This window comes from Stegostoma tigrinum, chromosome 44, assembly GCF_030684315.1.
Source record: "Stegostoma tigrinum isolate sSteTig4 chromosome 44, sSteTig4.hap1, whole genome shotgun sequence".
Lineage (NCBI taxonomy): Eukaryota > Metazoa > Chordata > Chondrichthyes > Orectolobiformes > Stegostomatidae > Stegostoma > Stegostoma tigrinum.
The window spans coordinates 13,406,683-13,429,848 of record NC_081397.1 but is presented as its reverse complement, the minus strand read 5'-3'; the positions used below and the strand labels follow the sequence as shown (position 1 = coordinate 13,429,848).

The window sequence follows — 23,166 nt, the reverse complement described above, 5'->3', positions numbered from 1 at the left end:
GCAGTCCCCGTCCCACGTTGCCCCGCTTTGAGAAGGTGGTGGTGAGTTGCCTTGTTGAATCACTGCATCCATGTGCTATCAGTTGACCCACATTGCCCTTAGGGTGAGAATTTGAAATGTGGAGCTGGCTTAAGGAACAGATATTGCATGTCCTTGACAGGTATGTTCCTGTCAGGCAGGGAGGAAGTGATGAGGGAAGGGAACTGTGGTTTACTAAAGAAATTGTATCTCTTGGTAAGTGGAAGAGGGAGGCTTATGTGACAATGAGATGAGATGGTTCAGATGGGGCGATGGAGAGTTACAGATTAGCTAGGAAGGATTTAAAGAGACAGTTAAGAAGAGCAAGGGGGGGACATGAGCAGACATTGCTGGGTAAAATAAAGGAGAACCCTAAAGTTTTTTATAGGTATGTGAGGAATAAGAGGATGACTAGGTTAGGAATAGGGCCAGTCAAAGACAGAAGTGGGAAGTTGTGTATGGATCCTGTGGAGATTGGAGTGGTGCTAAATGATTATTTCTCATCTGTTTTCACTGAGGAACAGGAGAATATTGTAGAACAGATGACTGAGTTACGGGCTACGAGAATTGAAAGGATTAAGGTGAGTAAGGAGGAGGTGTTATCAATTCTAGAAGGTGTGAACATAGATAAATCCCCTGGGCTAGATGGAATTTTTCCAAAGATTGCCTGGGACGCTAGGGAGGAGGTGGCGCAGCTTTTGGCCTTGACCTTTAAGTCCTCATTGTCGACAGGTTTAGTGCCAGAGGACTGGAGGGTTGCAAATGTTGTACCCTTGTTCAAGAAGGGCAGTAGGGATGACCCAGACAATTATAGACCTGTGAGCCTTACGTCTGTTGTAGGAAAAATTTTGGAAAGGTTGAGAAGAGATAGGATTTATAATAATCTAGCAAACAACAATTTGATTGGAGATAGTCAACATGGATTTGTCAAGGGCAGGTCGTATCTCACAAACCTCGTTGAGTTTTTTGAGAAGGTTACCAAGCATATGGATGAAGTTCGGCAGTTGATGTGGTGTACATGGACTTCAGTAAAACCTTTGATAAGGTTCCACATGATAGGCTATTGGAGAAAATACAGAGGCACGGGATTGAGGGAGAATTAGCAATTTGGATTAGAAACTGGCTTTCTGTAAGAAGGCAATGAGTGGTGGTTGATGGAAAATATTCAGCCTGGAGTCCGATTACTAGTGGTGTGCTTCAAGGATCTGTTTTGGGACCACTGCTGTTTGTCATTTTACGAAATGACTTGGATGCAGGCATAGGTGGATGGATTCGTAAGTTCGCAGATAACACTAAAGTCAGTGGAGTGGTGGACAGTTTGGAAGAATGTTGCAAGTTGCAGGGAGACTTGGATAAACTGCAGAATTGGGCCGAAAGGTCGCAAATGGAGTATAATACGGGTAAATGTGAGGTGATTCACTTTGGGAGGAATAATAGGAAGGCAGAATACCATGTCAATGGAAGGATTCTTGGTAGTGTGGATTTGCAGAGGGATCTTGGTGTCCATGTACATAGATCCCTGAAAGTTGCCACACAGGTTGACAGTGCTGTTAAAAAGGCTTAACGTGTTTTAGGTTTTATTGGTAGAGGGACTGAGTTCCAAAGCCGTGATGTCATGCTGCAACTGTACAAAACGCTAGTGTGGTCTCATTTGGAATATTGTGTGCAGTTCTGGTCACCCCATTAAAGGAAGGATGTGGAAGCATTGGAAAAGGTGCAGAGGAGATTTACCAGGATGTTGCCTGGTCTGGAGCGCAGGCCTTATGAAGAAAGGCTGAGGAACTTGGGTCTGTTCTCATTGGAGAGAAGGAGGCTAAGAGGAGATTTACTAGAGACATACAAGATGATCAGAGGATTAGATAGGGTGGACAGTGAGAGTCTTTTTCCGTGCATGATGACTTCAGCTTGTACAAGGGGGCATAGCTACAAATTGAGGGGTGATAGATATAAGACAGATGTCAGAGACAGGCTTTTTACACAGAGAGTGGTGAGGACGTGGAGAACCCTGCCTGCCAATGTAGTGAACTCAGCCACATTAGGGGCATTTAAACAGTCCTTAGATAAGCATAAGGATAATGATGGGATAGCGTATCAGAGATAATGGGAACTGCAGATGCTGGAGAATCCAAGATAATAAAACGTGAGGCTGGATGAACACAGCAGGCCCAGCAACATCTCAGGAGCACAAAAGCTGACGTTTCGGGCCTTGACCCTTCATCAGAGAGGGGGATGGAGTGAGGGTTCTGGAACAAATAGGGAGAGAGGGGGAGGCGGACCGAAGATGGAGAGAAAAGAAGATAGATGGGGAGGAGAGTATAGGTGGGGAGGTAGGGAGGGGATAGGTCAGTCCAGGGAAGACGGACAGGTCAAGGAGGTGGGATGAGGTTAGTAGGTAGGAGATGGAGGTGCGGCTTGGGGTGGGAGGAAGGGATGGGTGAGAGGAAGAACAGGTTAGGGAGGCAGAGACAGGTTGGACTGGTTTTGGGATGCAGTGGGTGGAGGGGAAGAGCTGGGCTGGTTGTGTGGTGCAGTGGGGGTAGGGGACGAACTGGGCTGGTTTTGGGATGCGGTGGGGGAAGGGGAGATTTTGAAGCTGGTGAAGTCCACATTGATACCATTGGGCTGCAGGGTTCCCAAGCGGAATTTGAGTTGCTGTTCCTGCAACCTTTGGGTGGCATCATTGTGGCACTGCAGGAGGCCCATGATGGACATGTCATCTAAAGAATGGGAGGGGGAGTGGAAATGGTTTGCGACTGGGAGGTGCAGTTGTTTGTTGCGAACTGAGCGGAGGTGTTCTGCAAAGCGGTCCCCAAGCCTCCGCTTGGTTTCCCCAATGTAGAGGAAGCCACACCGGGTACAGTGGATGCAGTATACCACATTGGCAGATGTGCAGGTGAACCTCTGCTTAATGTGGAATGTCATCTTGGGGCCTGGGGTAGGGGTGAGGGAGGAGGTGTGGGGGCAAGTGTAGCATTTCCTGCGGTTGCAGGGGAAGGTGCTGGGTGTGGTGGGGTTGGAAGACAGTGTGGAGCGAACAAGGGAGTCACGGAGAGAGTGGTCTCCCCGGAAAGCAGACAAGGGTGGGGATGGAAAAATGTCTTGGGTGGTGGGGTCGGATTGCAGATGGCGGAAGTGTCGGAGGATGATGCGTTCTATCCGGAGTTTGGTGGGGTGGTGTGTGAGAACGAGGGGGATCCTCTTTGGTCGGTTGTGGCGGGGACGGGGTGTGAGGGATGTGTTGCGGATGTGTACCCGGTGTGGCATCCTCTACATTGGGGAAACCAAGCGGAGGCTTGGGGACCACTTTGCAGAACACCTCCGCTCAGTTCGCAACAAACAACTGCACCTCCCAGTCGCAAACCATTTCCACTCCCCCTCCCATTCTTTAGATGACATGTCCATCATGGGCCTCCTGCAGTGCCACAATGATGCCACCCAAAGGTTGCAGGAACAGCAACTCTAATTCCGCTTGCAGCCCAATGGTATCAATGTGGACTTCACCAGCTTCAAAATCTCCCCCTCCCCCACTGCATCCCTAAACCAGCCCAGTTCGTCTCCTCCCTCCACTGCACCACACAACCAGCCCAGCTCTTCCCCTCCCCCCACTGCATCCCAAAACCAGTCCAACCTGTCTCTGCCTCCCTAACCTGTTCTTCCTCTCACCCATCCCTTCCTCCCACCCCAAGCCGCACCTCCATCTCCTACCTACTAACCTCATCCCACCTCCTTGACCTGTCTGTCTTCCCTGGACTGACCTATCCCCTCCCTACCTCCCCACCTATACTCTCCTCCCCACCTACCTTCTTTTCTCTCTATCTTCCGCCCGCCTCCCCCTCTCTCCCTATTTATTCCAGAACCCTCACCCCATTCCCCTCTCTGATGAAGGGTCTAGGCCCGAAACGTCAGCTTTTGTGCTCCTGAGATGCTGCTGGGCCTGCTGTGTTCATCGAGCCTCACATTTTATTATCTATTGATGGGATAGTGTTGGGGGGTGGACTTAGATTAGTTCACAAGCCGGCGCAATATCGAGGGCTGAATGGGCCTGTTCTGTGCTGTATTGTTCTCTGTTCTATATTCTATTATGGCCCGGTAACACTGAAGAAACGTCCGATATGTTTCCATTTCAAGATGCTGAGTAGCTCACAGGGGAATTTGTACTGGTGTTCCCATATATCTGCTGCTCTTGTCCTTCTGGATGGAAGTGGCTGTGGAGTTGCAAGATGCTGCTGAGAATCTTTGGTGAATTTCAGTGTGTAGATGGTACACACTGCTGCAACTGTGTGTCAGTGATGTAGGGATTAGATGTTTGGGGATGTGGCAATCAAGTGGGAGTAGCTTTTTCTATGGATGGTGTTGAGCTTCTCAAGAGTTGTTGGAGCTGCCTCCAACCAGGCAAGTAGGGAGTATTCCATCACACTACTGACTTGTGTAATGTCGATGTTGGGCAGGAATTGGTGTGTCAGGAGGTGAATTGCTCACTGCCGGATTCCGAACCTCTGACCTGCTCCTATAGTCACAGTATTTATTTGGGTAGTCTGATTTAGTTTCTGGTCAATGATAAACTCTAGGACGTTGATAGTGGGGAATTCAGTGATGGTCAGACCATTGAATGTCAAGGGCAATGGTTAGATTCTGGAGTACTGTGTACATTTCTGGTCACCTTACTGCAGGAAGGGTGTGATAGCACTGGAGGGGGTACAGAAGACGGGGTACAGAACCAGGTTGTTTCCTGGGTTGGAACAAGTGAGCTGTAAGGAGAGAGTAGATAGGCTGGGATGGTTTCCTTTAGAGCAGGGAAGGCTGCAGAGGGTCATGAATGAGGTGCATCAGATTATGAGGGGGGTGGACAGGGTGAATGGAGAGCATCTGTTCCCCTTGGTTGAGAGGTCAGTCATGAAGGGGCACAGATTTAGTGTAAGGGACAGGAGATTCTGAGGGGATTTGACAGAAAAAAATCTTTTTCACTCCGAGGTTCATGCAAATGGGACGAGAGTGGCGAGCAGAAACCTAAAATAAACGTTTAAAATATATTTGGAGGAGCACTGGTCACACCATAACATTTCAGGATATGGGGCCAGGGTGGGAAATTGGAATTAGCGCACCTTTAGGGATAGTTATTGTCAGTGCAGACGCAATGGGCCGAAGGGCCTGTTCCACGCTGTATGACGCAATGGTCACATTCCCCAAGGGTGTTGGCCGTGTGAGGGCATTCAGTGATGGTAGCGCCATTAACATCACGGGCTCAATGGTTAGATTCTCTGTTAATGGTAACCCCCAGGATGTTAATACTGAGGGAAGCAGCAACGGCAACGCCATTGAACATCGGGGGCGCGATGGTTAGATTTTCTTTCTCTCAATGATAATCTCCAAAATGTTGATAATTGGGGAGAATTGAAGCTCTCCATTAGATTTTAAATCCATCAAACTGCTTCACTCCCTTTCAAATTATTTGCATTAAACTGGTCCCCACTGACAGCCTCAATCGATGGGCGAACTCCATGGTTTTGAACTCGGCGTGTTTTCTCCTCAGTTCCTGTCTCAGATGCTGTGCTGATACCCCGCACCAACGGGACTGAGATACAGCCCGGGGACCGCCTTGTTCTCCGGTGCCTGGTGAGGGAAGGCACTGAGCCCCAGTTCATTTGGTACCGAGACAACGTGCCGCTAAGGAACGGCAGTGCGAGCTCCCATGTGACTGCCGATGGTGGTGAGCTGGTTATTCATTCATTCCGGAGAGACAGTGTCGGGAGGTATCACTGTGCAGCGATCAACACAGGAACCGACGGCACCATTTTTAACGTGACCAGCGACTATATCGAATTCACGCTGCGAGGTAACCGTGACAGTCAGATCAGACACAGACAGAGCACAGGGAAAGGCCATTCGCTCCATCCAGTCCGTGCCAGTCAGAAACAATTAACCATCTCAGTTAGGAAGGTGACGTGAGGTTATTAATCCAGCTGCCTGGGTCATTTTCCCGGGATCCCAGTTCAAATCCCGCTCATACCCGATGGTAGAATTTGAGCGCAATAAAAATCTGGAAGTGTAAATCTTATGGAGAAGGGCGTGCAGAGGGGATTCACCAGGACGTTGCCCTGGGGTGGTGCATTTCAGCGATGAAGAGAGGCTCAGTAAACTCAGGCTGTTTTCTTTGGAGCAGGGAATGCTGAGGGGGAACTGATAGAGGTGTGTCAGTCTGTGTGGCACAGGGACTGCTGTGTAGGGGTGAGGAAGCAGCTGCTCCCCTGGGTGGAAGTGTAAATAACAAGGGCAGCATCATTTGAAAGTGAAAGGCAGGAGGTTGAGAGGGGGTTTGAGGATTGTCTCACCCACAGGGCTGTGGGGGCTCGGAGGGTAGTTGAGGTGGGAAACCTCGCAGCCTTTAAAGAGAACTTGAATGAAACTCGACGTGCCATAACATTCCAGGCTGTAGGGGGCCGAGTGCAGGAAAGTGGGTTCAGTGCAGGGAGCTCAATGGGCTCAATTCTTCCGTGTTTTCCATCCCCCCGTGGGTGGCAGGGAGTTACGTACCTGCAGGGGTTGGTCACTCTGATGCTGACCGTGTGCCTCACACAGGGCTGATGCGGTAACACTTCCCGCTGAGTTTGTTAACGTGAGCCGGATGTTGTTGGATTTCAGCTCGGAGTTATTCCACGGAGATCGCGGCCTCGCTCGTCCCAGTTCTGCTGTTCGCCGGCCTGATCGCGTCGGCGTGGTTCATCCACCGGAGGGGGCACACAGGTCTGTAACTTCCCACGGGGATCGGGTTTGTTCCCCGGGGCATGGCACTGCCGTCCCCACCCCAATGTAACCTTTGCCGCTGGACAGGGTTGGGGTGGGGGACCCGGGGAAGGAGGTGTTGGGTCAGGAACTGGGGTAGACCGTGTTCCTGACAGTAGGAGGGAGAGCACTCACCAAGTTAGCCTCCTGGATCGGGTAAATGTGACCAATACTGCCACTCTGTGTTACCTCAGAGAAGAGGAGAGGCATAAGATCGTGTGAATCAGGAACAGGAGGAGGCCATTCAGCCCCCTCAAATCCTTGCTCCACTAATCCTCACCCTAACTTAAACTCAACCCTACCGCTAAATTAAATCTTTGTCCTAAACCGAGCTCTCATACTCATTCTAATCTTGCCTCTCAGCCAAATGCTAACTAAAACTAATAACTAACCCAAGCCTTAAGCCTAGCCGTAGACTGAACACTGACCCTCACCCGAACCCTCGCCTCACCACCTTAAACCGAACCTTCATGCTGAACCAACCTTAACCCTAACGCTGGCCCAACCCATAACCCAAAACCTAACCATGACCCTAATCCTGATCTGAATCCTAACACTAACCTTAAACTGAATACTAACCCTCACCATAAAACAATCCTTAACCTCATGCTAACCCTAACTCTGGCCTTGGCCCTCACTCAGACACTAACTAAACCCTCACCTAATCCCTGTCACAAGTGGTTAATGTGCATTCAGATGGGTTTGATGATTCTCATCTATTGATGTGTTTGCTCTCTGCTTATGACTGAGAAAGGGCTTTGCAGCTCCTGTCTGGAACAGCACAAAGCTACTGTCCAATACGCTAAGAATGTTATCTCTCTACCTGCAGGCAATTCCTCACCTGTGTCACAGCCCAAGAGGTAAGGGGATGAAACTGCAAATTTTATATTTGCCATTGTTTATCCTGATTCCCCTTCATCAGGGAGCGACAACGAGCAGAAGAACTGAGAGAGGGAGCTTGGGTATTGCCTTATCCTTTTAATATGAGCCTGACAAACCAGGAAACAATACTCCTGGAAAGTCCCAGGTGGCTTTTATTCATTCACAGGGGTGTGCGTGTCACTGACAGGGCCAGCATTTTATTGCCCATCCTTAATTGCCCCAGAGGGCAGTTTTGTTAACCAGCTTCCAGAGTCACAAATGGGCCAGAACAGGTAAGAATAGCAGATTTCCTTCCCCAAAGGACATAAGTGAAAAGCGATGGGGAATTGGGCCGCTCCTTGAGGGTGAGAAAGCTTCATGTTTGGATGGAAACCAGGGACGTGGGACCGAGGAATAACAGGGTCTCACTGGGCTTTGTAATTTCCGTGGTAGTTTTGCTGTTTTGCTGAAGCTGAGCGTGGTGTTGAAAGCGTTGTGTTTGAAATGACAACTTCCTTCCCCTCCCCTTTCTACTGGAAATAGATCCCAAGCTTCTGGTGAAGCGGCAGCAGCCAGCAACCTGGAGTATGCAGTAATCGGAGCAGCACACAATGCTGGTGAGTGCCATTGAATCGGTGTGGTTATAGAGCCCCACACAGTGACGGTGCACCATAACCTGGTAGGAATTCTGGTCAATCGTCCAAGCTGTCAGCTGGGCTAGAATGAGGTGGTTTTCCTTGGAGCTGTGGAGGCTGAAGGGGAGGACAGCAGCCAGGAAACAGGACTAGGCCATTCAGCCCTTCTATCCTGTTCTGCCAGACATTATGATTATAGCTAACCATCTAACTCAGTCCCTGGTTCTGAGAGAAATGCGGAGGCCATACAGCCTGCCCATTGGCCGGCCCATTGGGTAGTGTCGCAGCTGACCATCCGACTCAATCCCCGGTTCCCAGCTTTCACCCTCAAAGATGCCAACTCCTCGTTCTTTGAAGTGTATAAAATGATAAAGGGCAGACATACGGGAGACAGGAAGAAACCCTTCCCCCTTCTTGAAGGACTCAATGACCGGGGGGTTGGGGACATGGATTGAAGGTGAGGGGATAGGGAGGTGGTTGCTTTTGAACAGCACAGACCTGATGGGCTGATGGGTCTACTGCTGAGCTATAAACCCCTGTCTTCAACCAGTGTCTTTTACAGACGGCTGTTGCTGTTAATACCTTGTGACTGGACCTCCTTCAGGGTGTTTTGCCTGACACAACATGCTTATTTTATCGGAAGTAATGTCGGAAACTGAGGGCGCAGTACTCTGGTATTGAGAAATCCAACTGATGTTGGTTACAATGAGTGATTGTGTACAAAGGCTTGGCTCCTCAGAGACACAAGTGCCCCATGCAAGTGATAATGAAGGGAAGCAAGCTTCCTGTACAGCAGTCTTTATAGTGCTTGTAGTGAGCTTAATGATCACCAAGGATATTAACTGCATGCATATTTATTTATCTATGCGTCTTCTTATCTAAATAAGGCTATAGGACCTAACATATAGGAGCAGAATTAGGCCATTCTGTCCATCAGGTCAGCTGTGCCACTTGACCAAGGCTGATGTGTTTGTCAATCTCATTCCCCTTCCTTCTCCCATTACCCTTGATCCCCCTTTTTAATCAAGAAGCTATCTATCTCTATCTTAATACATCCATCTGTCTATCCGTCCATCAGTCGATTAAATTTGTCCATCCAGCTCTTAAATTTATTATCTATCCATGAATCTGTGCATTGATGTTGCATGTGTCATTTAGCCCATTATAGCGCTGCTCTCTGATTGATGTGTGTTTTTCATGTGCACTTTATTTCTTTGTAGAAAACGCCGCTGCGGATATAGTTTATTCAGTGGTCACCACCAAAAAGAGAACAGAGTCTGGTAAATATTTTGTTTGTTTAATGCTATGTTTAAGAGAGAGACAGAGGATCGTTGCAGCTCCAACAATATCATGATCCCAGTTACTGTGGAAATGCCTGTGTGTGGCCAGTTCCAAATAGAGAAATACCACAGTGCTTGCAGTGACAGGAGTGTGAGGGAACAGAGGGTCTACCAAAAGAAACATCCAGATTTGTGAATGAATGGACAGTGAACCAGCCAATCAGAAACAAGCCCCGATCTGATCTGCTGTGACCCTTTGTTCCCCTGCAGATAGAGTCAAGGATTTGGAGATGATTTATATGTTGTCAGTGACTCAGAACAGACACACAGAGCAATGAGAAAGGGTTAACAGGGACTGCCAATGCTGGAGTCTGAGGTAACAAGGTGTGGAGCTGGATGAACACAGCAGGCCAGGGCAGCATCAGAGGAGCAGGAAAGCCGATGTTGCAGAAAATGAAGAAGAGTCCAGACCTGAAATGTCCTCTTTCCTGCTCCTCTGACCCTGCCTGGCCTGCTGTGTTCATCCAGCACCGCATCTGGTTATTCCAATCAGAAGGGGTATGGTCAAGTTATATTATCACTTCACTGTTAATCCAAAGACCCTGGCTAATGTCCTGGGGACCTGGGTTTGAATCCTCCCACAGAATTTGAATTCAATAAATATCTGGAATTCAGAGTTTAATGACCATGAAATTGTTGGGGAAAAGCCCAATGAATTTACCGATGCTTTTTAGGGAAGGAAGCTGCAATCCTTACCTGGTCAGGCCGACATGTGACTCCAGACCCACAGCAATGGAGACAGTTAGGGGTGGGCAATAAATGGTGGCCTGGCCAGTGACACCTTGTGAATGAATGAAATAAAAATATATCACCGTGTGTGTTGGTGACTGTGTTATGATGGCGGTCGCTTCCCAATTACTGTTTAGTACATGTAGAAACATTCTGTGCGTGACATAAGCAGTGGGACATGCATTTTACACTTAACTGAGGCACACGTAGATCATTTTCTCTTAAAACTAAGAACTGTGAATGCTGGACATCAGAAATAAATTCAAATATTTCTGGAGGAGCTCAGCAGGTCTGGCAGCATCTATGGATAGAGAGAAAGCAAGTTCCATTTTCCTCATATAATACGCAAGGCGGATATGCAAAATGCTGCCACCTGCTGATTTGAGATGACAGAGAAAATAAAAGCACCGCATGTCATATTGTTGCTCAGAAAGATGAACTTACAATTATCACACGGATACCTGTCAACACCCACAAGGGACATTTGAACTGAAGTTGGCCTTGTGTACAATGGAATCCAAACACATTCTAGCCTTTGTCTGAAGGGAATGAGTAGTAAATGGTCATGTTCTACATGGCCACCAGCCTGCTCTTTCATAGGAGGGAGAGAGTGAAGGGGAACTGGGTGGTGTTTTAACTTTTAGAGAATCACCACGCCTCAGGAGAGGGGAGAGGTTCAGAAGGAGCATCCTTCAGGGTAGCCTCAGCTGGTGTGGGAATTGTACCCATGCTGTTGGCAAGGGTTGGCATGTAATGTATGACAAAAACCAGCCATCGAGCCAACTGAGCTATCTGGAACTATCAGCATGCAACAGCTAAAACCACCCTCTATCTTCTACCTTTGACCATGTTCACATTGTTATTGAAGCTGTCCTGAAAGGGACAACATTGGCAGAGATATAACATCCAAGAGTGGATGTCCATTCATTCTCAAATTCCTATTTTTGCATAAAAAGCAATCCTGGAATACAGTAAGTTCTCAATAAACAATGTTTCTTTCCTAAGGTGTGTGACTTTCAATGAAACAAAACTGAACAAATTAGAGTTTCTCATTGCAACTAATATGATAAGTATAGAGACAAAAAAGCTGCAGATGTTGGAATCCAAGATAGACAAACCAGGAGGCTGGAAGAACACAGCAAGCCAGGCAACATCTGGAGGGAGGCAGCGGTCAGCGTTTCGGGTATGGCCCTTCTTCGGGGCTGGAAGTGGGGGTTGTGCCTGAGGTGTTGACTGCTCCTTTTCTCTGAGTTCTGCCTGACTTGCTGTGTTTGTCTACAATATGGTGAGTCTAGTTTAGTTCTTCAGATGGTTTGACACGAGACTAAGCGTATTAAACTCTTGAGTTGAAATAGTGTTCTTTCCTAAATTCCTACATTTATGAGCAACTGTTGAATTTATTTTAAAGGAATTAAAGTTGACAGTGGACATTTTAAATACATTAATTGAAATGGTTTGGAGGGATATGGGCCAGATGCAGGCAGATGGAACCATTTTAGTTTGGGATTATGCTTGGCATGGACTCGATGGACCAAAGGGTCTGTTTGCATGCTGTGTGACTCTAAAACCCAAATGGACGTTATCTGTATGGTTCACTCTTGTCGTTTTCATGTACAACAATAGGGCGAGTCATGCAAAGGCTGATAAGATTAAGGCGGCCTGCTGAAGATGTTGCAATGACCTGCATCCTAAAAAAACTGACCCTCTGTGTGATTGACCTGAATGCAAATTGTAGGCTTTAGCCAGAGCGAGGTTTCTAAATGCGATCTTCTGAAGTTTCTGGGCTGATTGAGGAGGACAATTTATTAAGCATTGCACCAATACAAAAACACAGCTATGCTTTTGAAAGATTCAGTTACATCTTCAAGGTTGATCAGCCTTCAATTCGTCCAAATTGAATCGTCAATGTCTCCAAAGAGTTCCTTCTCAACTTGGTCTGTTTTATTTTCAGGCAGCAGTGTTGGTTTCTCCTCGAATGGGAAGAAGGTATGTTACATTTTAAGCCTAAATAGACCACAGCTTTGCCACAGGAAGTGCAGGTCGATTTATACCTTACATCTGCGCAGTAAAACATTAACTATTGGTTCATGTCAGACTGATCACAGGAAATACCTTAGAAAGTAGGAGCAGGAGTCGGCCATTCAGCCCTTCCAGCCTGCTCTCCCCATTCAATTTTCTGGTCCTGACTGTGTTCTGTCGCAGAGAATCCCACAAGGATCCCACTCTCTTGGTGAAGACATTTCACCTCATCTCAGTCCTTACCCATCTCCTTTATATTGTGACCCCTGGTTCTGGACTTCCTCCCAGTCACTAGGAACATCCTTCCTGTGTTTACCGTATTTAGTCCTGTTAGAATTTTACAGATTTCTATGAGATTCTTCCTTTATTCTCCTAAACTGCAGTGAATATAATCCTAGCCAATCCAGTCTCTCTTCATGTGTCCATCCTGCCATCCCAGGAATCAGTCTGTGAAACCTTCACTGCACTCCCTCCGTAGCCAGAACATCCTTTCTCAGATAAGGAGACCCCAAACTGCACACACAATACTCCAGGGTTTGGTCTCAGCCTGCACAATTGCAGCAAGACATCCCGGCTCCTGGGCTCGAACCCTCTCGCTTGAAGGCCGGCATCTCATTTGCCTCCTTCACCACCCGCTGCCCCTGCGATACTCACTTTCAGCGATTGGTGTACGGGGGACACGCAGGTCTCATTGCACCTCCCCCACTCCCAATCCATCACCATTTGGATAATCACCACCTTCCTGTTTTTGCTCTCAGTTGGATAACCTCATGCTGATCTACATTAGCTGCCACTTACTGAATTGTCCAAATCACACTGAAGCATCTCTGTAGCCTCCTTCACAGCTCCCCTCCCCCCGAGCTTTGTGCCTGCCTTTAAACACAGTGGGAAATATCCAGCAATGCTTTATCAATGGAGTAGGTCACTCACTGTTTCCCATTCCACTTCCAGTGCCTGGGGATAAGTGAGTTTCAAACTTGTGGCATTACTGGTGTTGGTGTTCCAGTTACTCCTGTACAGAATTAAAACATCACTGACCGTGACATTAAATAGTTGCCAGCTCATTGTCATTCACACCCAATTGGTAGCTACAGTATGTACCATCTACAAGATACACAACAGAAATTTCCCAAAGATCCCCAGACGGCACCTTCCTAACCCACAGCCACATCCATCCAGAAGGACACGGGCAGCGGATACATGGCTACACCACCCCTTGTGTGTTCCCCTCCAAGCCGCTCACCATCCCAACTTGGAAATACATTGGCTGTTCTTTCAGTGTCACTGGGTGAAAATCCTGGAGTTCCCTCCTGAAGCGCATTGTGAGTCGACCTACAGGACATGGGGCTGGAGCAGCTCAAGAAGGCGGCTCAATACCACCTTCTCAAGAGGGCAGCTAGGGACAGGGCAACAAATGCTGGGCCCAGCCAGCAATGCCAATGTCCCATGAGTGAATGGAAACAAATCAAAAGCCCTTTCAGCCTTTTCTGCTCCAAGCATCGACCTGAGCCTGTCCAGCCTCACTTCACTGGTGAAATGTTCTGACCCAGGCAATATCTTGGTGAATATCCCTCTGCACCCCCTCCAGTGCAATTACATCCTTACTATAGTGCGGAGACTGGAACTGCACACAGTGCTCCAGCTGCAGCCTCACCAAAGTCCTGTACAGCTCTGACATCACCTTCCCACTTTTATCATCTGTATGGCACACCTCAGGCACAGGTGGGACTTGAACCCCAGCCTCCTGGCTCAGAGGTAGGGAGATTACCATTGCACGACCCAGATTCCTAACTTGTGGCACTGAACTTCCTGTTGTTGATTCCTGTTTCCCACTGATATCCACTCCTACCTTTACCTACAAATGGCCTCTCCCACCTCTTCACCTTCCTGCTCCCACTCAATTCCAATTCCATTCCAATATCATTCCAATTGCAGGACGCCAAGCCTGACCCCAATGATTCCTGTATCACATACGCCACACTGAAACTCAGCGAGCTCTCAGAGGAAGAAGATGGAGCGGATGGAAATGTTTATGAGAATATTCCACACAAGTAAGAAAGAAGAAGACAGATGAGAGGCGGGTCATTCGATTTTTATAGACTGTCTGGTGAAGAGGTACAATGTAACTCCTGTGTACAGATCCCAAACTTGTGAACTTTGCGATGGAAACCACGTTTCACACATTGTTCTGCTCTACTCATTGTGAAGCTAATTTCATGTTGTTGCATCTGTTGGTCTGTTCTGGACATTGCAGGCCGTTAGTTTTGTAAATTCAAAACTATTTCAGCAGCTGGTGGTCTTTGGAAATTTAATACCTGCCTCTCCTTCCCTCTCATGTACATGTTTGAGGATTGAGCTTTTCAGTTGGTCCATGTTTAAGGGGAGGAAGACATCATCTGCCACCTTGTGCGCATGGAACAGGAATCTCCCCTATTCTGACCAACTTTGAACAGGAATTGCCAGAAGGATCTGACAGTTGGGAGATATATAACAGGAGAAACCAGCCAATTTCAATGGTTACATTCCAGGGCGAAAGAGACCTGGGGTGTGGGGTTGGAAGGAGCAACTTCTGGCTCCACAGAAGGAACACACACTGAGCTGCAAGCTACTGAACAAACTGGATAGAAAAGGCATGGATGAAACAGAGTCTATACGGAAAAGACGAGATCTCCCAAAGAACCAAAACCCCTGCTGGACACTTCAACTCGGCTTTCTGAGATTCCAAAACCCATTGTGGGAACGGGAACGTAGGGGGTTTCTCTCCGCTGCAGGTATTTTGGAAACGCCACATTGTCAGGATGGGGGATCACACACCTCCAGAGTGGCAGGCTTGACCTTTGAATGGGGAAGCGATGGCCTCATGGGATTATCGCGGAACTGTTAATCCAGATGTTCCAGTGATGTACTGGGGACCCGGGTTCAAATCCTGCAACACAGATTGTGGAATTTAAATTCATCAAAATCCTGAATCTGAGAGTCTGATGGTGACTGTGAATCAATTGTTGGAAAACCCCATGTGGTTCACTCACGTGGTTCAGGGAAGGAAACTGCTATCCTTACCTGGCCTGGCCTTCATGTGACTCCAGACCCACAGCAAAGTGGTTGACTTTTATCAGCCCCCTGGACAGCGAAGGATGGGCAACAAATGTTGGCCTGGCTAGCAATGCCCTCATCCCATGAATTAAAAATTGTTGGCTTTTTAGTCCCGACATACAGACACTCTCGCTGCAGCACAAAAGGGTTTGGGTTGATGTAAGTACAGGCTTGGTAGAAGATGTTAAGATTTTAACATCGACGCCGTCTGGATCTGACAATTGCTGGCCACCAAGAAAGGAGCAGCTCAGGTCCGATTGCAAACTGGTGAATACCATCAGGGACAACACCAGCGCGAGGGCCAAAGGGTCTGGTCAATAGGCACCAGGTACCTTTGAATGGAACAGCAGGACTGTGCTGATGAATTGTTCACATTCGAGCCAGTAAGGATGGTGACTGGCTTCTTGCTGTTTTTTAATCACGATGACCCCTCGTTCAGGCGAAGGATGTGGGGCATTGCTGGTAAAGACAGCATTTGTGCCCCTCATCATAGAGTCATAGGGGCTATTTCTGTGCTCTGTGACTCTTCGGCCTAACTCGTCCATGCCAACCCGGTTTCCTAAACTGACCCAGCCCTGTTTACCTGTGTTTGAACCATATCCCTTCCAACCTTTCCTATCCATGTATCTGCCAAAATTTCTTTCAAATATTTATAATTTTACCCACCTCCGCCACTTCCCCTGACAGCTCATTCCATATATCCACCACTATCTGTGCGAAAGATTTGCCCCTCAGGCTCCTTCTAAATCTTTCCCTTCTCACCTTAAACCGATGCCCTCTACTTTTGGACTCTCCAACCCTGGGGTTAAAGACCTTGGCTTTCACCTTATCTATGTCCCTCATGATTTTTAAAACCTTCAAAGGGTCACCCCTCAGCCTCTGATGCTCTGGAATAAAAAACAGCCTATCCTTGTAGCCCAAACTCTCCATTCCTGACAACATGGTTATGTTCATTTTTTTCACCCTTTCCAGTTGAATAACATCCTTCCTGTAGCAACATGACCAGAACTGTACACAATGCTACAAGAATATCCTTTTCAATGCCTTGTACAGCCACAATATGATGTTCCAACTCCTGTCCTCCGTGCTGCTTTCCCGATCCATCACCATTTCGATAATAATCTGCATTCCTGTTTTCTTATTTCTCCCAAAGTGGTAGCCTCACATCAATCCACATCAAACTGCATCAGCCGTGCATTTGCCCACTCACTCAACTTAACCCAATGGCATGGAAGCATCTCTGCATCCTCCTTCACAACTCCCCCTCCCTCTGAACCCTGTGTTGAGATGGAAAACTAAATGAAAACACAATGGGCCCAGTATTTATGAAGCAATGGAAAGTATTGTTCATGGATGGTGTACATTGGGACGGGTTTAATCTATCGCTGTGTTATTGTAAATGTAATTTCTTGATGATATTTGCTTTTGTACACAACAATTCTGCCTTTGGTGATGAATAAAATTGTAACACACAACAAATTGGTGGATTTCTTTTTTTAAAAATCAAGGTGCGTTGCTGGAGCCCCCGGTGATCCAATGTGAGGCGGGTATCAGAGACCGAACTTGGGGATTACTCTCAGGGATGGGAAGGTGATGCAAGGTGCAGTGAGCAAACACGTCAGCCGCAGTCTCCCCTGGGTCACCAGCATCGCCCCTTCCATCCGTCGCTCATGTGTGGGTGGGGAGGGAGGGGAGAGGGTGCAGGATGGAGGGTGAGATATCGTGATAGGGAGGGGTAGAGGGTAAGGGAAGGAGTATGTGTGAGAGAAAATGTTTGAGGAAAGTTTATGTCAATGAGCGTCTGAGATGGTTTGTGAGATTAAATGTGCGCGTAGGATGTTTTGTGTGACTGTGCGTGAATATGTGTGACAGTGTGTGAGAGTGTGTGTGTGCGAGAGAGAGAGCAAGAGTGTGTTGTGAATGTGTTTTTCTGTGAGAATTAGAGTTTAAGAGGCTGTATGTGGGTGAGTGTGAATTTGTTGGAAATTGTGTGTGAGATAATGTGAGTTTGTACAAGAGTCTGAGCATAAACTGTGATTGCATGTGAATGTGTAAGGGAATGTGAGAGAGTTTATGACAGTTCTGAGTGTGTGTGGGTGTGTGATATTCAATGTAATTTTGTGAATAAATTTGTTTGAGCAATCATGTGTTTGTGTGAATGCAAGCTGGTGTGACTGTGTGTCAGACCGTGTGTGTGCGCACGCACCTGTGAAGGACGTGCGGAAAAATTGTTCCAGTGTATATGTGTCTGTCAGACTGTGTGTGAATATGTGACCATGTAAGTGTGTGCGTGTCTTTGTGCGTGTGCGGTGCGTGAGAGGGAGAATAGCGAGAAAAGGGACTGAATTGTGGGGGTGGGGGTTAGTCAAGGTGGGTGGAGTGGGGGTGAGACTGAGAGGAAATGGGAGGTGCAGCATAGAGTGAGGGGAAGGCTGGTGTGAGTGTGTGTGAGAGTCTGACTATGCGTGTGAATCTACACGCATGAGCGTGTGTGTGTGTGAGTCTGTGAGAGAGAGAGTGTGTGATTGCGCACATTTTTCACAATGAGGCAGTGAGCTGGAAGGGAGTTTGGGCACTCTGTATCGTCCGGATCTGGGAGATCAAGAGATGATCTCAATGCAATTTCGAAAACCCTGAGAAGAGTGGACAGGTTGGGGTTTGGTGATGGGGGTCAATGCAGCAAGATTCTTAAGCATTGCTGAAGAAGGGTCTGGGCCCGAAACATCAGTCTTCCTGCTCGTCTGATGCTGGTTGGCTGCTGTGTTCATCCAGCTCCACACGTTGTTATCTCAGATTCTCCAGCATCTGCAGTTCCTCCTATCTATCCCTATTCCCGAATCCCATTTTCCCAGCAGTTGGCCCATAGCCTTTGAATCACAAGTGCACATCTAAATCCTTCTTCAATGTGATGAGGATTTCTGCCTCTCCCACCCCCACAGGCAGTGACTACCAGATTCCCCAGCACTCTCTGGGTGAAAACCTTTTACCTCACATCCCCCTTTAAACCTCCAAACTCTTCCTTTCAATGAAACACGCCCTCTCTCTCGCTCTCTGTGACACACACACACACACACACACACAGTAGACATTCACTGAGCCATGCCCTCCCCTTTAGCTGAAGATACAGCCGAGACAGACAAACGGGAGGCTGGAAGGACAAGCCAGGCAGCATGTGGAGGAAAGGAGCAGTCAACATTTCTGATATTAGCCCTCTTCAGGCCGATAGCCACAGGAAATAAGGGGAAACCTGGGAGTTCTGCTGTAAAAAGGACCGATCTGCCATGCAGTCAACAATTAATCTGCCCGAATACAGCAAACAGAGGGCTAAAGTAACAGCCACGTGCAATAAATTGCAAGAGAGTCGTAAACAGATTAGCATTTTTTTAGAAAAAGTCGATTCAAAGGGGAATGCATTTGTTTTAAATGTAAACAGAAAAGGAGAATTGATTACAGGGTGGGACAGAGGAGGGACAGAAATAGGAAATAAATAAGGCAGATTTGTGGTAATTGCTGATTTTACAGAGGGATAGAGCTATCATAGCTTGTTCCTCAGGGAGTACATATCGCCCACTGAGTGGGAATGGCATAAAATCTGCCCACTGGGGATCTCCAACCACACCATGGCACGCTGTAACTCTGTCTGATGTTGTGGTATGTTAGGAACGCCCTCAAAACCAGCTGTACTTCACAAAGGGACAGAGATTCTCAACTGCTTGAGGATTTCAGATGAAAACTATTTCTTACAATTCAGGGTAAAATTGTTTCAGTGATAGTAGAACTGCAAATGCTGGAGAATCTGAGATAACAAGGTGCAGAGCCGGATAAACACAGCAGGCCCAGCAGCATCAGAAAAGCAGGAAGGCTGACGTTCCCGGCCGAGATCCTTCTTCAGAAGAAGGGTTTAGACGAAACATCGGGTCGAGGCCCGAAACGTCAGCCTTCAATGTGAGATGAACGTTGGGAAATTTTTCTAAAAAAAACCATACAAGATACAGCTGGGATACGGTGAGCAGTTTTGTGGCCTCGTATCGAAGGAAGGAGAGACTAGAATTGGAGGCAGGTTCAAAGAAGGTTCACTCGGCTGATCCCGGCTATGGAGGGAGTGTCTGATGAGGGAGAGATTGAGTCTGTTGGGCCTATCCTCATTGGAGTTTATAGGAATGAGAGGAGGGCTCATCGAAGATCCTTTGAGGAATTTGACCGGGAGCCATTGCCCCTTGTGTGGGAGAATTTGGGACCAGAGGGGCATCATGTCTTAACAGGCGTTCATCCATTGAAGATGGAGATGAGGAATTTCTTCTTCTGAGGGGAGTGAATCTGTGGAATTCTTTACCACAGAGGGCTGTCACTGCCGGGTCATTCAGTATATTCAAGTTTGAGAGAGATTTTCAATCAGGAAGGAGAAGCAAAGGTTATGGGGCAAGGGGTGGAAGAGCAGCAAAGTAGAGTTAAGAATGAGCAGTTCAGCCACAATCATGGTTGAAAGGTGGAGCAGCCAGATGGGCTGAATGGCCTACTTCTGATCCTCTGGTCATATGTGCACCATTCCCAAGCAATGTAGTCTCATTGTCCTGTGTTTCCTTTCTGACAGTAGTGCAATGTTATTTTCAAATGTGTTAGCCATATCTTTCCTCTGTGCTTGAACAACAGAGGACACCATTTCACCAGGAGTGGTGGCACTGGTGTCTGAAGCAAGGAACACAGCTTGTAAGGTTGCAAAAGCAACACAGTGCAGGGTTCTGGAGATCTGAAACCAACACAGAGAGCACTGGGGCAACTCAACCGGTCTGACAGCATCTGTCAGGGAGTCGGGGGTTGGGGCCATGGGGCAGAGAGAGAGAGTGAGAGATTGAGTTAGGATTTTGAGTTTGTCGACTCTGCATCCGTTCTCATGCCTTTCTGACAAGTGTTTCTATCAGATAAGGACCAACAGATGAGGTTTAGTTCCTTTTCTTGTGTGTTCCGGTTGCAGACAGTACATTCGACTTCTCTCTGGGTTGTTAGTATAATTTTCTGTTCTCTCTAGCCCAAGAAGCCACTAGAGCTTCCCCCCCGACCCCGTGCCAGGTTTAGAGCTGCAGACCGATCTGCAGAAGCTGGACCCTAATCTCTCCCTTTAGATTGTCTCCCAGGGGTGGGGAGTCGGTCCCTCGAGATCATGTGCGTTTTGGAAAGGCTGTGCACAAGTCGGTCGTGTTTATCCAGCTTATTGATGGGAGCGAAAGGGAAGGGATAACTGGAGGAAATTCATTCTCTTTGTTGGATCCATTGGCAAGATTGATCATGAGAAATCCTTAAATGACCAAAACAGAAATGCATTAAATGCTATGGACAGGATATTATTAAACTGGAAAGATTGACAAGGATGTTCCTGGGAATGGAGGGTTTCAGTTGTAGGGAGGGGCTAATTAGGCTGGGAATTTTTTCCCCAAGAGAGTGGAGGTTGCTGGGTGATCTTACAGAGGTCAACAAAATCATGAAAGCCAGAGATAAGGTGAATAGCCAAGGTCTTTTCCACAGGGCGGGGGAGTCCAAAACTAAAGGGCGTAGGTTTAAGGTGAGAAGGGAGAGATCTAAAAGGGACCTAATGGACAACTGTTTCACACAGAGAGTGGTGCGTGTATGGGATGAATTGGGAGAGGATGTTGTAGATGTGGGTACGATCACACATTTAATAGGCATTTAAACAGGGACGTGAATAGGAAAGGTTTAGAGGGACATGGGTCAAATGCAGGCAAATGGGAGTAGGATAGATTAGAAAACCTGGCTGGCATGGACAGGTTGGGCTGAAGGGTCTGTTTCTGCTGTATAACTGTTTGATGTGTTCCTTTTACTTGCTGCAGTTAAAGGGAGTAAATTGTGGGGAAAGGGGGAGGTGGGGAGAAACTAGTTTGTAATGCTCTCAGGGAGATGGATGGTCACAGATTACAAATTACACCACTGGTAGATGGACCGAGGGGCGTCATTCTCTGCTCCTATTTATTTTGTTTTTCAGGAATGTCAGAGGTGAAATTAATTGAATTCCCAAAGTGTTTCCCCTCCCAGACAGAAAGAGGTTGACTTTACATTTGGACCCGTGCGATGCATGTGAAGGTGTTTTCCATGTTTACTTTCTGTCAGTGGGTGTTACATATGTATATATAAATGAAACATCGTGTGCATTTATCTCCCAGATTATTCACATACGACTGAGATGCCAGGACCGGGCTGTTAGGAGGGGCTAAAATAATTCAAACTGATTCGCGTGCTCGAGCCTGCAATTAACATTTCTGGAAGCGAGGGTCGGGTGAGGGAGAGAAAGTCAGATCTGATGAAGGGTCGAGGCCCGAAACGTCAGCTTTTGTGCTCCTGAGATGCTGCTTCGCCTGCTGTGTTCATCCAGCCTCACATTTTATCATCTTGGAATTCTCCAGCATCTGCAGTTCCCATTATCTCTGAAAGTCAGATGAGTGCAGGATGAAGGGAGAGAAAAGGATAATGACAGGATTGAGAAAGATAGAGAGATAGATAGAGAGAGAGAGAAATGGGGGCTGGTGGGGGAAGAGATAGAGAGAGAGAGATGATGACAGGATTGAGAGATGGAGTCACATTCAATGTTTTGGGCACAATCACTCCTGTGGTAGAGAATCCCACATGCTTCCCACTTTCTGGGTGAAGACATTTTCCCTCATCTCAGTCCTACCCTTCCCCTTTAGACTGTCCCCCGCTGGTTGTGGACTGCCCCGTTGTGACTGGGAACATCCTTTGTTGTTAGTGGGTACAGTCTGGATGGATCAAAAAGACTCTCCAGTACTGTGATACTCTTGTATTAAAGTTACATTCCTGATCATATGCCACCATCCAGATTTCATTTTTGCATCCATCGGTCAGGCCATTGATAATAGGATTTGGGACATCATGTTGCTATTGTACAGGACATTGGTCTGGCCACTTTTAGATTACTGTGTATAATTCTGGTACCTTAGGAAAAGGAAGGATATTATTAAATTGGACAGGGTGCAAAAGGGATTTGCAGGCCAATGAGACTAGTTTATTATGGAAAGCCCAGTTGGCATGAACAAGTTATGCCAAAGGGCCTGTTTCTGTACTGTGTGACTATTACTTTATTGTGAGATGCCACAAGCTTTCGAAATGAGCAAATTGACCAGGCATCTCAATTCAATGAAACTTCATTCGCAAGACTCTCCCTTATCACCACTCTGTTTCTTTCTCCCACTTTCTCCTCGATTCTCTGTCGCAAAGTATTACCCAGCTCCATCCTGGCATTCTGGGCTCAGCTTTCCAGTTGGACGTTAGTCCCTGCCCCCTGCCACTGGCCAAGGTACTTCGGAAGCAAACGTACAAACTTGGGGCAAAAAGCATTATGTACCTCTTTGACAAACAAAAATCCTGCCCCAAAACCTGTGGCTACAGGAATTCAACCAGTAGATTTCTCTCCATAAGCAATGACACATGATCGGGGGAGTTGGGGTGGGGCATTTTCCAGAGTTTATAGTTGAAACAGAGCATTCACAGGTGTAAGGCAAACTCTGTTTAAAAAAAAAGTCAGAACTGCTTCGTATTTGGATGGCTATGGTACGTGGCAACAGTTAGACTGAAAACGTTCCGTTAAATGATTACACACAAAGCGTTATCGAGGTTGAAATCTCTTTTCCACAAACACAGCAGTGGCTGGATCAGTGGTTAGTTTC

General features: G+C 47.3%; 1 protein-coding gene and 2 long non-coding RNA genes across 3 annotated transcripts in view; all 3 read left to right on the top strand.

The window, feature by feature from the left end:
• LOC132207269 (uncharacterized) overlaps positions 1 to 5,655 on the top strand; it is a 176,202-nt gene extending 170,547 nt beyond the window's left edge. Inside the window, exon 4 of the long non-coding RNA XR_009443399.1 lies at positions 5,549 to 5,655. This is a non-coding gene — a long non-coding RNA (uncharacterized LOC132207269). The remainder of the gene's footprint in view (positions 1 to 5,548) is intronic.
• The window catches only part of LOC132207182 (uncharacterized), a 245,502-nt gene that overhangs the window by 197,238 nt on the left and 25,098 nt on the right, over positions 1 to 23,166 (top strand). The window lies entirely within an intron of this gene.
• LOC132207272 (uncharacterized) lies at positions 9,534 to 16,246 on the top strand. Its single transcript, XR_009443408.1, has 3 exons — positions 9,534 to 9,574; positions 12,315 to 12,349; positions 14,318 to 16,246. It is a non-coding gene; the product is annotated as an uncharacterized LOC132207272 (long non-coding RNA).